This window comes from Thamnophis elegans, chromosome Z (assembly GCF_009769535.1).
Source record: "Thamnophis elegans isolate rThaEle1 chromosome Z, rThaEle1.pri, whole genome shotgun sequence".
In the NCBI taxonomy this organism is placed as follows: Eukaryota; Metazoa; Chordata; class Lepidosauria; order Squamata; family Colubridae; genus Thamnophis; species Thamnophis elegans.
The window spans coordinates 103,728,710-103,741,044 of record NC_045558.1 but is presented as its reverse complement, the minus strand read 5'-3'; the positions used below and the strand labels follow the sequence as shown (position 1 = coordinate 103,741,044).

General features: G+C 39.1%; 1 long non-coding RNA gene across 1 annotated transcript; it reads left to right on the top strand.

Moving 5' to 3' along the window:
- The first annotated feature begins 6,525 nt into the window (after nucleotides 1-6,525).
- On the top strand, nucleotides 6,526-10,393 carry LOC116520885. The gene is made up of 2 exons (XR_004256863.1): nucleotides 6,526-7,182; nucleotides 8,480-10,393. It is a non-coding gene; the product is annotated as an uncharacterized LOC116520885 (long non-coding RNA).
- Nucleotides 10,394-12,335: the final 1,942 nt, after the last annotated feature.

Genomic DNA, 12,335 nt, shown 5'->3' with positions numbered 1-12,335 from the left:
TCGCCTTTGCCCGAAAAAGGAAATGGCCCTGCTTTTGTTTCCTTTATATTTGTTGAGGACAATACAAAGGACATTGCTTTTGAAAAGGATATTAGACCTTCTGCCTCATTGCTGTGATTTAGGGACAAAGGTGTGTGTGGGCGGGGGGGTGGGGGGGGTTACTTTATATTCCAAGATTGTCTGCAATTTTTCTTTCAAACATTCTCATAATTATAAGTTGCCTTATGCAAGCTCAATACAAAAAAAAAGATAATCTATGGTAAACAGTTGGAGGGAAGATGTCTCTACAGAGAGGCTACAAGATCAAAGTGATGCAAGACATTTCTGAACAAGCCTGCATGTTTCCCTCCTCCCCCCCTTTTTTTTAATTATTGCAGACTTTCATTTCATGACTGTGGTCTATTTTGGGCCTCTGACCTGCTCTATTGTCACCACGACTCGCAAGTTCTTCACTATTTTGGCTTCAGTTATTCTATTTGCCAATCCTATCAGTAATTTACAGTGGATGGGCACCATCCTGTATCCTTGGTAAGAGTCCAGCTTCTTTTGTCTTTATTATTTGGGAAATGGTCAGTCTTAGTTCCAGAGTATGATTTCCTGCAGAATATAACCTGGTTAGCTGTTTCACTGGACTTCTTGCTTATCTAAGCAAGTGTAGGGGTTAATTAGTTTTAATTAACTTAAATCTATTTATAGGGTCCTTAGCAGCCTACAGTGATGTACACTTTTTTCCTATATGCCATTCTTTCCTCAAACTGTACTTCACCAAATCTAGTCTCCACTGGTTCAATTATAGTGAAGATTAGGCAAACTCATTTAATATGCTGGAAGTTGGCGATAAAAAAGCAGAAAGAATTTGCTGATGCTCAAATGCCTGAAGAGTTGAAAATAGTATTTCTATGTGAGACACCATGACCAAAGAGAAGACTTTCCTTGCTTAAGCACGGGTGTTAGGAGTACCTGATAATGGGCTGATGCAATTAGATATTTTGCAACTGTGGACTTCAGTCTCAGAATTCTAAGTAATGATTATTTTGACTGAAGAATTCTGGGGGATTGAAATCTAGAGACTGCCTAGGTTGGGAAAATCTGAACTAAAGATGCTGATAGTCAAAGTATTGCAATTTTTAAACTAAATAATATTTTCCCAACTGGTTTTAACCTATTCTGTTTTGCTTCTTCTGCACCTTCTATTTGTTTTAAGATACATTACACTGTTTGGTGTGTTTTGCTTGTTATCACGTATTCTCCTTTTCACAATAACAATACTTTTAGTGGTTGTGCCAGGGTTCAGCAATTATTCTGTCTTAGCTCAGCAGATTTAAAATCTGCTTCATACTGTACTCCCACAGATAATAATTACTTGTACAGAGAACTATTAAGTGAGATGCTTTTAAAACTATATCATCTTTTCTGGGACATTCTTGTAAGCTGAAAATCTGCTTCTAAGCTGCTAGGGTAGCTTGATGTATTCCAAAATTATCCCAAGTTAGAAGCCTGTTCAGCCATCCTCTTTACTCAAAGTCATCCCCAACCAACACTTTGCCCTGTAGCATCATTTCCAACCACAGTTAATGTTCCTATTTGTTTTTCTGCAGGACTTGGCCTAGATGCCAAATTTGGGAAAACATCGAAGAAAACTTCACACTAAGAAGATTTTTGTGTTTCTCTTGAAAACATTTAAGCATAAGGAATTATTAACTTATTGTCTTATTTCCCATAACTGGGAATTTGGCTCAGGATGAATGCTTGGGGAAAGGGGACAGCATAGGAATGGGATTTGTTTTTATTCAAAATGTGTTTGATTTTTTTTTAATGGTAGCTTTATTTACTAAAAATCAAAGAAGTAGCTTTTTCCATTTCTACTGAGGAATCTAACTGTAGTTAATGGATGGCAAAAAAAAATTCTTGGTGAAATAGGACAAATGCTTTATGTGAAATAAAAGGAGGGACAAGAGAAAAAACCCTATATGTTTATGTTTTAAATTTACTTTCATCTCTTGTGCTCGGTGAGGTGGAAAGGAAAGTGTTATGTTATTTAGTTTTTTCTATTTATACACTAGTTGTATACTGCTATCTTAGAGACTCAGAGCAGTTTTAACAGTACAGTAACCATAATATCTATCATAGGATAAAACATCATCACAGACCACTCATGTTCTTTTTCTGTATCTAGATCAAACTTTTGACCCCAGAATGAAGCCACTTTCTTGGCTTTGTCATTGGCCAAATCTAAGTCATTATTTTCTGACTGCCAGCAATTTGACTTTTCGAGTCTCACTGGCTCAAAGTTGACTCAGCCTCCCATCCTTCCGAGGTCGGTAAAATGAGACCCAGATTATTGGGGGTAATATGCTGACTCTGTAAACCGCTTAAAGAGGGCTATAAAGCACTGTGATGCAGTATATAAGTCAATATTGCTATTATCAGTACATGTTTCTGGTAGTAACTGACATACCAGCAGATGGGCTGGGGTGCTCTTTGTCTCTTCATTTACACAACTTGTTGGTATGCACTAAGAGCCTGCACTTGAGTATATGGGTCCAATCAAACCAATAAAAACCCTACATACATACTATATCAAAACTTAATCATATAAATTAAAAATAAGCACTGTGAGTCTTCTAACAAGAGGTGTTCTACATTGGTTTGGTAGCGTAGCTTATGATAGAGCACTGAAACTACTTCATGGAGAAGCACTGTCCCTCCAGAATACAGTGAAGGTAGTTATCCAATATTACATTCTCACACAATGCTACCTTGGTAATTTAAAAGCTTGTTTATAGAACAATCAATCCATCATGGCTTTGTAAATCATAATAGATTAATTCTTATATCACACTAAGCGAAAAGCAAATAAATAATGTTATGCTTTAGCACAGGGGTGTCAAACTAAAATTTCATTGAGGGCTGCATCAGGGCTGTGTTTGACCTCAGGGGACTAGGTGGGCGTGGCTGACTAGGTGGGCATGTCCAGCTTGAAGCCACTCCCCAAACTGCTGGCATGTTTCCTTTTCACATTGGGTAGACCGGGCCAAAACCATGCTGGCCCAATCTTTTCTCTTTGCACTGGGTAGACCGGCACAAAACTACACTAGCTTGATCTCTCCACTTCACACTGGGTAGACAAGGACGGCCCTGTGGGCTGGATCCAACCATATCACGGCCACTTCCGGCCTACGGGCCTTGAGTTTGACACCCGTGGTTTAGCAATTATTTTGGTAGGTTTGGTAGAGTTTTCTTCTTATATGAACATGCTCAGCTTCATCTGGGTTATTTGAATCTGAAGAGGATAGAGCAGGGGTGGGTTCCTGCCAATTCTAACCTCTTCTATAGAATTCTGGGAGTTGAAGTCCACAAGTCTTAAAGCTGTCAAGTTTGAACACTCCTGGGTTTTTTTCTAAAGGGTTAGGGGTGCAAGGGTCTTGTAACTTGACAGCTTTAAGACTTGCGTGCTTCAAATGCCAGAGTTTCTGAGCCAACATTTTGGTTTCTAAGCAAGAGCGTTGTTAAGTGAGTTTCACCACATTTTACAATTTGGCCATGCCCACTCAGTCACATGACTGCCAAGCCACTCCCACTCAGTCACATAGCTGGCAAGTTACTCCCACCTGGTCACATGGCCGGCAAGCCACTCCCATCTAGTCACATGGCCAGCAAGCTACTTCCACAAAGCAGGCCACACCTACAGAAGAGGTTCTAAAAAATTTGAAACCCCCACTGGGATAGAGGTACCAGAAAGTTCAGCTGCCTCGTGGCCCTGAACATTCGGATGCCTTTCAAGTTCACCTCCTGCTTAGGAATAGTAGGTACTTCCCAGTATATTCAAATAACCAGACATCAGCAAACTTTTCAGAAAGTGATCACCATTACACAATACATTTTTAAAAATGACTGAAATCGCAATAAAACCTTTAAAATTTGGCTATTTTTTTAACATGATAAAGTTGATATAATTTTAGCAAATTAAAATTATTTGATTCAGATAACTGGATCCTAGGGGTATGCAAATGTCCAAAATATATTTCAACATTTGAAAGTATGCTTGGATTTGGATGGTCCAGATCAAACCAATACATTTGTTTCAAAATTTTAATCCAGGACTGTAAATAGTATTGAGTCAGGGAAACGGGAAAAACTCAAGAACCAGGAGAGTATAGAAAGGGTAGCTATGTGGAAATTGTGAGGGGCAGGCTGGCAAAATATGCCTGGTCAGGGAATGTCAATTTCATATTCTCTTGAGGGATATTATTGTGCTAAAGTGGAAGCTTCTGATAATAGGACTGGGGGCATATAAACAGAATCAGAGAGAACTTGGTAGAATTTAAGAGCCACAAACAATTTTCATCTTGCACATCTCCCTTTATTTGCTTCCAGATTTGTGTTGCAAATAAAAACAATGTGATATTTTTGTAAACAAAGGGTGAAATTATTATGGATATAGTTTTCCAATACTTAATACTGAACTGGCATGACACAAAATAAGCAGCCACTTTTGGGAGCTGTGATTTTCTGCATCTTATCCCAGATTGCTCATGATTCTGGTTTCTGTACTCTGGAACTGGCACAGAGTGCCAAGAGGATCATAGATTTTTCTTTTGACTAAGTCATATATTGATTCTTACGAGCACATATGCAGAAATTGCCTGGGCACAGGAAGGAATTGCAGTGGGTAGTTCCAAAAATGTTCATTTAGTGCTTGGATTATTTGGCATAAAAACAGGTAGTAATTGGCCTATCCTTCTTTAAAAGGATGAGTTGATAAGAGTATTTGGAACTTGCTGAGGAAGCTCATAATGAAAAAAAAATCATTTTCTAAAGGTCATTAATCATGAAACCACAGGGAATGTTTGCTTTCCTAATATTGGTAAATAGCAACTATGAACGTTTTCTTTCTGTATCTGAAAGAAAGGCAAGTTACAAAAGCATAGAGAGGTCATATCTTCCTTCAGTGAAGCTTGGTGCCTCAGGACCCCATAGACAACTTCATTGCTTTATTGAAATACTTTGCTATTTTTCTAATTTAAAAACAAACGAACCTTCTTCCCAATCTGATTTACAACCAGGGGGAAAAGGAAGGTCTCTTATCTAAACACTCAGTGGCTTGTGAGGTCAGTTTTCTAAATCAGCCAAGGCTGCCTATCTGCTGCCACCCGCAGCAATGAAGGGGCAGTGCAGGCACTATTATTCACGATAAATAGGGTACTTGAAGGAGGGCAAACGTCTTAAGGATTTTGCCTAACATTCATCTTTTTAACAGTATAAACTAATGTGGGAAAGTTTAAAGATGACTGCTTGAAATCAATAACATTGTTCTATATTGGGCGATGCTTTTCACCACCATTTTCATCTTGCCTAGAGGAATAGTTAGACTGTATTGCTAAAGAAACTCATTTCTTTTCCTTCCCAGCGATGCTTCCCTGAACTTCTAAGACCTGCATTATAAAATGTTTAAAAAGCCCCCTGTTTTAATTAAGCAATAGCCCCCGAGAGCTGCGCCAGGCGTACTCCTTTGAGTTTCCTAGCATGGGAAGAGGGCGGGCAGTTAACATAAGGCTGCCTTGGAAGCTCATAGACTGAGGTCTCCATGGAGCAAACTTTACACATGAAAGCGCGTCTCCACCAGCTGTCGCAACCAGGCTCCATCTGCTCTGTGCTTTTGGCCTCTCGCCCTTCCAGATGGGACCTTGATCTCCTTTCCTTGGTGGTGCTGGCAAATGTGCTCTTTCCTCTCTGGTCCCCATCTTTTCCAATTTCTCTTCAGCCTTCAACTGATGGTTACATTGATCTTTTTGGATGGGCTTGTTCTCTGCCCCCCCTTTCTTTCCAAAATTAGACCTTTTGCAGTATTGGAACATTGGGCCGGGAGGCATTATTGTAATCCTGTTCCTTATTTTCCTAAAAGTCAACCAGAGGGGGGGGGGGAGAGAAAAGGCAATTTCTTTCTTTAGTGAATTCTGCAAATGATGGCTTCCTTGGAGTGGATGTAAAAGCAACCCCCTTTTTATATAAAATTGTAAAAACAATTGGAGGACAGAGGTAGCTCTTGTCATGCCCAGCCTATGTGGTGTTTTTTTTTTTTTAAACTTGTATGCTGGCCAAATTCCAATAACTCTGGGATACAAAAGACATTTGTTATTCTTTTTAAAAATTGTAACAGAAGTGATCAAACACATATAGACATAACAGAAGTGATCAAACATATAAAAAGCATCTGTTGGGAGAGAACATAATCATGCCAGGGAGCTTTTATTTCTAATAAATCCAATAATGCAGCCTGCTGTTCGGCCCCACAACAATCCTGTGAAGGCGATTCAGTAGAGAAGAGGGCAGGGGCAACTACAAGTAGTCCTCGACTCACGACTACAATTGAGTCCAAAACTCTGTTGCTAAGCAAGACATTTGTTAAGTGAACTTTGCCGCGTTTTATGAGTTTTCGTGCAACAGTTGTTAAGAGAATCACTGTAGTTGCAAAGTTAGCAATGTGGTTGTTAAATGGATTGGGCTTCCAAAGCATTGACATTGCTTGTCAGAAGTTTGCAAAAGGTGATCACATGACCCCCGGGATGCTGCAAACAATCAGAAATATGAGTCAGCTGCAAGCACCTGCCTTTTTGACCACAGGATGGTGGGGATGCTGCAATGATCATCATTAGCGGGATAAACAAGCCATCTTTTTCAGGACTGATGCAACTTTAAAGGGTCACTAAATGAACTGTTTTAAGTTGAGGATTACCTCTATCTCCTCCACCAGAGAAGGGCTTAATGAGGATCTCAGTGCTTAAATGATAGTGAACATGCAGCTGGACTGTCCTCATTGTAAGGTCACTCAATAGTTGGATGCAAAAGAAAGCCATCTAAAGAGTATGAATTGACTACTCAACTAATCAAATTCCTGAAGCTGTATTTGTAGCTTTACATGGCGCTTAGGAAAGCAAAGATAAATAATACAGGGTCTACCAAAAGTCAAGCCCCCATATGGATAATGCCTTACATACATTAACTTAAATGCTTGAATGGGTTATTTCTTCTAAACACTTCCCTATTCATGTGACACATAATCTTTCAGCATTTCTAATTCCGGTAACATTTTTTTCTAGAAAAATAATTAACACAAGCAGTTCTCAACTCGCGGCCACAATTGGGACCAGATTTCAGTTACTTAAGCGAGGTCATTATTAAGTGAGTCTGCCTGATTTTATGACCGGTTTTTTGTTTGTTTTTTTTTTTGCTAAAGTGGTTAAGATCACTCTATATCACTGCAGTTGTAAGTGAACCTTATGGTTGTTAAGCAAATCCAGTTTCCCCATTGACTTCGTTTGTTGGAAGCTGACTTAAAAAAAATTGCAGATGGTGATGGCATAACTCCAGGCACTGTTGTAAATACGTGCCTGTTTCCCAGCGCCCAAAATTGGGGATGCTGCAACAGTAGTTAAGCAGAGGGGACTGGTTGTAAATCACTTTTTTAGTGACATTGTAACTTTGAACGGTCGCTAAGCAAATGGTTGTAAATCAAGGTCTACCTATCAAACATTATAATTGGCCTATAGGGCCTGGCTTTTGGTATACCCTATATATTTCTTCTCCTCAAGCTCCCTTGTACAAGATCCCGTCCTTAATTTTTCTTGATTAGGATTACATTCCTTTATTGTGTTGATTTTCAAATGTCCAAACATTTTTGCTAGAAATTATGCCATTGATCCTTGCACTAAGAACTGAATCAAATCTACTAACTAACTCTGCACAACATGGTTATAGGCTAGACCAGTGATAGCGAACCTTTTCAGCACCAAGTGCCCAAACCGGAACGTCCGTGCATCAGAGCACTGGAAACCCGAAGACCAGCTGGCTGGCCACATGAATGCCTATTTTAGCTGGTTTTCAGGCCATTTTTCGAGCCCAAAAATGCCCCCAAAACGGCCAAAAAGATGGCCTGGAAAATGGCCTGGTTTTTTAGACCATTTTCAGTCTGTTTTCTGGTGCTACAGCTCCTGCAAAGACCAGCTGGTCAGTCGGTGTGCATGTGCGTGCCAGAAACCAGAAGAGCAGCTGGCAATAGTGCATGCCCGCAGAGAGGGTTCTGCGTGCCATCTCTGGCACGCATGCCATAGGTTCGCCATCACAGGGCTAGACTATATGGTTGTACCTGTTGCTGTCTTTACTGATATTGTACTATGTGTTCGCCACACTGTCGGATTTTGCATGACATGTTGATCTAAAATGCAGTTGGTTAGGTTGTGGTTCAGTGTCTCATGGAAAAAGTGTCATCCTTTTCTTAGCAAGGCTACATTATACTGGGTATACTTGCAAAAAGAAAACACATTTCAATTCAAAATTGTCTAGCTGAAGTGATTTTAAAAACCTGTCTGTTGTTGTTTTGTGATAAATGTCCTAAGTGTCCTTTTTAAATTTAGAATATTAGAAATAAAAACTCACTGATAAATTTGATCTATTATTTATTTCTCATCTCTGATTTCAGCCATAGAGCAGCGATGGATGTTCACTGACTTCCCAAGAAGGGGCAGAGGGAATTCAAAAGAGTAGGATTGGGTATTTTATGTAGTTATTATTGAAGCACTCAGTTAATAGCAAAAACTCAAGGAAAATCAAACCAAACCCAAATATATACGGTGATGCTTAAATGTTTCTGAATCCCTTTGAATGTCCAATATTTGTCAAGAATGTGATTTATTTTCTTCACAAGTCTTAAAACTAGGTATGGAGAATTTCTTTTAAAAAATGAATAAAAAACTTTATTATTCTTTCATTTATTGAAGAAAATTATTTCAAACTACATATTTTTACTGGAAAAAGTATGTGACTCTCCAGGTTTATCAGTGCATTTAAAGGGAAATTTAGAATCAGGGGTTTCAATCAATCAATCAGGTATGAATACGAGAGGTCCTGCTTTATTTTAAAAAAAAAACAGAATTTGGGATATTCACAATCAAAGGCTCATCTTCATACCTTAGGTATGTGGAAATGTGTTATGACTCAAAAACAGCATATTTCTGGGGACCTCCAATTCTTCCCTCCCCCCACCAAAAAAAAAATAAGCTGATTATGCTCAGCAGGCTGGAAAAAGTTACAAACTTATTCCAAAGAGTTTGCATTTCATCAATCAATTCTCAACTCTACTGCTACCCTCCCTGAGGGTGTGGTTGACCAATCAAGGCCATACAAGTGTGAGGCATGTATACTCTAAGGACAAAAACCCAAAGCAGACAAGTCATATGACCAAAGAATGATAATAGCTGAAGAAGCTAATGTTTGGAATGGGCAAATCAAAGTCCTGGTCTTAATCCTTTAGAAATGGTGAAAGAAGACATAAAGCAAGCAGTTCATATGAGAAATTAATAACAATGATTTTGAAGGCTCACATACTTTTGCCACGAACAAAATATGTAGCTTTCATTTCCCTCATACATGAACAAGTATGTCTTTGATTCACATTTAATGAGGTTCACTTTATCCAGTTTTAGAGTTTGTGTGGAGAACATATCATTTTATGTCATATTTTTGCAGAAACCTTGAAAATCCAAAGGGTTCACAAATTTTAAGCATCACACAAGTTAGTTATTACAAATTTTCTCCATTGCTTTTTACATGACTCTGGAGTAGCCAGAAGAATTATAGCGGCTCCAGCAAAGCCATCATACAACTATTAGGCATATTCTCATTTAGAAGAATGAGCTGGAGGTCATCCCATGAGGAAGGGTTGGCTATCCACATTGTGAGTAAGTGATAAGTGGTTTTAGCCCTGAGTGATCCGACTGGCTTTGCTTCAAAGAAGCAATGGTGTGTTCTTAATCAGTTCAGGCCAGTGTTATGGAAGAAGGCTTCTCTCAAGCTGTTCTCCTACTGTTGGACAAAGCCCTCCCTATCTTGGAGGATTCAGGATTGCTTATCATGCCAGAAGTCTCTGAGGCTGGACAACTGTGCCATAGAGAGCCTGCAATTTGTTTCATGCGCTTGTCTTCCTCCCAACTGTTGGTACAAAAAAGATTAAGAAACCCAATACTGTGGGCTGAAGAATACCAGCCTAAAGCTCCTAGCAATCATCATCATCATCAACATGATCATCATCTCCTCCTCCTGCGTCAACCATTTTTAATTGATACTGTAGCAATTTTCCAGGCTTCATGACTGAGTAGATTGGCTAGAGAGGCTTTTTAATAGACAATCCACCAGGTGAAATAATAATAACAATAATGTTGTTTAAAAAGAAATAATGAAATGTAGATGGTTTTTTTTAAAAAAAAAAAGTCTTGTGATAGAATTGAAATGCAATTAACAGAAACACCTAGACAAGAACTAACATAACTGGAGGAGATGACAAGAAAATTGTTTTGTATAAAAACTATTTTTAACAATAAATTGAACCTTGACTACACAGGATCATGCTGCCTGGCCTTTCCCTTGCATTGATCAAGAGCCATTCAAAGGCAGTGTTGGCATATTTTGTTAAGTTTTTTGAATCTGGTATCCAGGTATCTTGCCAGGAATACATAATCATTTTTCTGCAGCTGTTCAGGCACATATGTCCAGACCTCTTTATAAATACCAGGAATTGCAGTGCCAAAAGAAAATCTGCTCTTCTCGTATAATCCTCTAGAAAGTGTCTTGTTCAGTGTCCCCCCTCAGGAGGCACTGGAGTACAAACAGATGGACTCCTTCTTGGTGGTGTCTCCCACTTATGGAATACCTTACCTAAGGCAGCAGATGGCTCCAACCCCTTTTCTAATTCGGGAGAGAGTTAAAAATGTATTACACCAGAGAGGTTTGGGTGGCTATTATAGGTCATTTGCTTTAATCTAACAATTGTTTTAATCAGAGGTCCCCAAATGCTTCACCTCATTGACCTAGTAATGAAATTTAAGGTTGTTCATTGATTTCCCAAATATTATTATATGACAATAATTAATAAATAATAATAGCACTCAGACTTATATACTACTTCATAATGCTTTGCAGCCCTCTCTAAAAAGTTGACAGAGTCAGCATATTGCCCCCAATCCAGATCCTCATTTTACCAACCTCGGAAGGCTGAGTCAACCTTGAGCTGCCAAGCGCCATAAGTACTGCATTCTTAATACCAGTTTAACTAATAGTACTACAAATAAGAATATCTGAAGCATCCCTTGAACACCATCAGGACTGGCAACACCAGTCAATTGCAAAAAGCAGCTTTTTCCATTGTGGAACAATATCTTTAATATTATTAAACAATAGTACCAACCTATCCCAAGTCCTCAGGAAGAGCTCCATAGGTATAGGCAGAGATAAAAATGCCAAGTCCAGCTAAACATCTGGCTGTGTGACAAGCTATAATAATAAAAAGAATGGATAATCCCATTGACCCGTGGTGTCAATATTGGCAAACCCTGCTTTCAATATTACATTTTGGAATTCTTGCAAATTCAGATTCTACTACTGTGCTGCTAAATAAATTAATATCTCCACATTTGGGCATTACTATCTTTAAACTGTACTACCTTGCAAAATCCTCTTAAATCTCAGTAATAAATTCAATAAATAAGGAATTACCTGGACATGACCAAGATAGACATCTTTATTGCATCTCCATCCTATGAAGCATGACAGCATAATTCCCTGCAAAGAGAAGAGCTGCTAATCTGGAACAGCCCTTACCAGTGCTGTAGGAGAAGATTCATTTCACTCTTCCCAGTACTTACCAAAGAAAATCCCATGTTGAACAGCTTCAGCATGTGCTACTAGACTCTCAGTGGCTCATTTGGTAAGCAGCTGGGAAAGGCATGCTATGTGGAAGGATCTTTCATGCACCACTTGCCGCCCAGTCAGTCAATGATTTCCCAGAGGTTGGAAAGAAATAAAGAGCATGGCACATCCATCAACTTGGAAAATACATCAGCCAGCATTTCACTGTGAGCTCTTCAGGAGAAAGCGGGAAGAGCTTCCCTTCACCAAAAGAACATGAGGTGTTCACTATAAGATTACGAACTAATGTTGCAACTATGGGGTAGTTTCAAACTGTAAAACTCCCTATCCATCTAGCTGCAGCCTAGTTTCCTGCTTCTTGTTCCAAACACTGACTCACACACAATTGCAATGGTAGTCTCAAAGGTGCTTTTTCAAGAGGCAACTGGACTTCCTGGTTTTTCTTGAAGACGTTCGCTTGGATGAGAAGCAAAACATTTTCAAAGAAAAATCAGAAAGTCCAGTTGTCTCTTGAAAAAGCACCTTTGGGACAACCATGACCTGAATGACTGAGAATCTCCATAGACAATACTATGGCCCAATTAAAAGTTCACAGTTTAGTCAAAGTCAAAGAGATACAATGGTCAGAGTGTGCA